We start from the raw sequence: 2859 nt of genomic DNA, 5'->3' as shown, positions 1-2859 counted from the left end.
TTTTAGGTTTCATAGACACCAATCACTCAAGCAGCCTGCTTGCAGTTTAAAATGCTGCAAATTCAATCTTTTATGATTTCTCTGATTTATGGAAATGGTCTGAGGACTGGGCCACTGCTTCTGCCAAACAGCCCCACACACTACCTGAGGTGGGAAGGACAATACTAAGCAGAAACACTGTGGAATTCCCCAGCATTTTCATCATGTCTTTATAGTAATTGAACATTGTCTTGGCTTCCATAAGACTATGATTTTGAGAGCCTCTATAAAATTATTTTAGTCAGTTAGTAGTTTAGTGTTTCCACAGGGAATAGGGGTTGGAGCTTCCTCATCCATTATTTTGTTGAGCTTCCTCATCCATTATTTTGGTTTCTTTATGAACAGCTAGGAGTATTTAAAGGTTCAATCGATGTGAGATTTAATACTTTTGGATGCAATATTTTAACTAAATTTTTTAACCCTTTCTTTACTTTTGACTTTAAATGATATTGGGGAATTATGGGTAACGGTTTGGTTGGATCTATGTAAAATTTTATTGGTTTTGCTCTAAATATTTTACATATTTTATTAGAAATTATAGCCCATATAGGACATTTTGGAGAGACTCAGAAACATGACTGAATGAGAGTTATCCCCAAATCTCTCCCCTTAAAACAACAATAAGCTGAACATCTAAAACTCAACAGCAGCAACAACAACAACAACAAAACACCAAACCTGTACACCTGCACGTCTGAGCATGGGATCTGCATATAAGAACTACCACAGGTCAAAACTTCAGGAGTCAGGCCTCAGGAGTAGGGCAGTAGACTAGAAGAAACAAAGAACCTGTCTCTCCCAGCCAGAGCTCCCTGCAGGAGGAGGGGGAGAGGTGAAGGTGCAGTGGGTTCCCTGAACAGCCCTGCCTGACAAAGCTGTGAGTTCCATGTGGCCAGCGGCAGTGCCCAGGGCTCAAGGCAGAAAGCAAAGAAGTGGGAGTGGCAGAGAAGCAGGGACGGCAGAGAAACAACAGTTGGTTATTATTAGTCGCAGTTGCAAAACCTGAGGCTGAGCCATAGCACCCATACCCCAACCTAGAGGGTAGCCCCCCATATCCTCTGAGACCAAACATCCCAGAACCCTAGGAAAATCTGAGCAAACACTACTGAAACTATAGGTAACACTGACAGGAACTGAGACTGAGGATAGTAAGCATAATTGAATATCTATAAGGATAAAAAAAAAGAATCATTAATACTTTACATAAAGCAGGGATCCAAGAGACTTAGACGCCACCTAGTGAAAACCAAAAGAAAAACGCTTTCTTTGCAACAGGCTAAAGAGAGACCTTTATATAATAAAACGTCGTTTTGTACAAAATAAAAGCAGAATACACTTCCATTAATTCTCAGGTGGAGAAAAAGTCCATTAAACACCATGAACAACCAAGGTGATAAGGCAGCTCAGAAAGAAATAAAAAATTTTCAGAAAATAAGCTTACAAACATAGAAATATGCAACTTGAATGACATAGGATGGTACCTCTGAAACAACTCAGTGAGATCCAAAACAATTCATATTAACAATTTCAGGAACTGAAAAAATAATGAGAGCAGAGTGAGTTCTTTAGCAAGGAGATTGAAACTCTCAAAAAGAACCAACTAGAGATTAGGGAGATGAAGAAAACATTGAAAGAGATGAAGAACGAAATATCAAGGTTGAGAAATAGATTCAACCAAATGAAAAAAAGGATCAGTGATATTGAAGACAGAAATGTAGAAATAAATCAAAAGGAAGAAGAGAAAAACCGAAGAATGAAAAATAATGAAAGAGAAATATAAGAACTAGCTCGTATGACCAGAAGAGGGAACATAAGAATAATGGGCATTCTTGAAGGGGAAAAAAAAGGAGCAGGGATTAGAAAGCATTTTCAGACAATTAGTTGACAAGAATTTCCCAAATAGAAGGAATGGGCTGAAGCTTGGAATTCGAGAAGTCAATAGAACACCCAATTATCTCAACCCAAAAAGGCCTTCTCCAAGACACATCGTATTAAAATTATCAAAAACCAATGGCAAAGAAAGAATTCTCAGGGAAGTCAGAGAAAAGAAGACGGTAACCTATAAAGGAAAACCCATAAGATTATCAACGGACTTCTCAGTAGAAACCTTACAAGCAAGAAAGGAGTGGAATCAAATATTCACACTATTAGATGAAAGGAACTACCAGCCAAGAATAATGTATCCAGCTAAGCTCTCCTTTAGATATGAAGGAGAAATAAAGACCTTTCCAGACATACAAAAATTGAGGGAATTCTCCACTATGAGGTCTGCATTACAGGAAATACAGAAAGCAGTCAGCTCACCTAAAACAAAATGAAAAAAAAAAAAACATAATTAAGAATAAAGTGAATAGCAGGCATATAAAAGCAAAAGAGTGCAATCCTTACTAAGAACAGGGCATTATAAGTTAAATAAGAAGAGTTTTGCTATAGCAAGATAGGAATAAACATTCAGCATATAAAGGAACAAATTGAGACAACAATGACTGAAAAGGGGAGAATTCAAACATCTAAATTCGCAAAGAGAAATGAAGATAAGGCACACACAGAAGAAAATGGATGACTATATATGTATAACTACCTTTTTCGTATTTGTAATGGTAACCACACACCATAGAGTCAGAACTGAATTATATAACATAAAACAAGAAGAATGAGAGGCAAAACCCACAAAAGCCAACCAAAATAAAGAACACAGAAACACAAGGACAAAGAAGCAATGGAAACACCGAGCTACAAGAAACCAAAAGATAAAATGGCTATAAGAAGACCTCATATTTCAATAATCACCCTAAATGTAAATGGACTGAACTCACTAAT

This window comes from Pteropus alecto, unplaced genomic scaffold, assembly GCF_000325575.1.
Source record: "Pteropus alecto unplaced genomic scaffold, ASM32557v1 scaffold78, whole genome shotgun sequence".
In the NCBI taxonomy this organism is placed as follows: domain Eukaryota; kingdom Metazoa; phylum Chordata; class Mammalia; order Chiroptera; family Pteropodidae; genus Pteropus; species Pteropus alecto.
Note: the sequence above shows the minus strand (reverse complement) of the source record.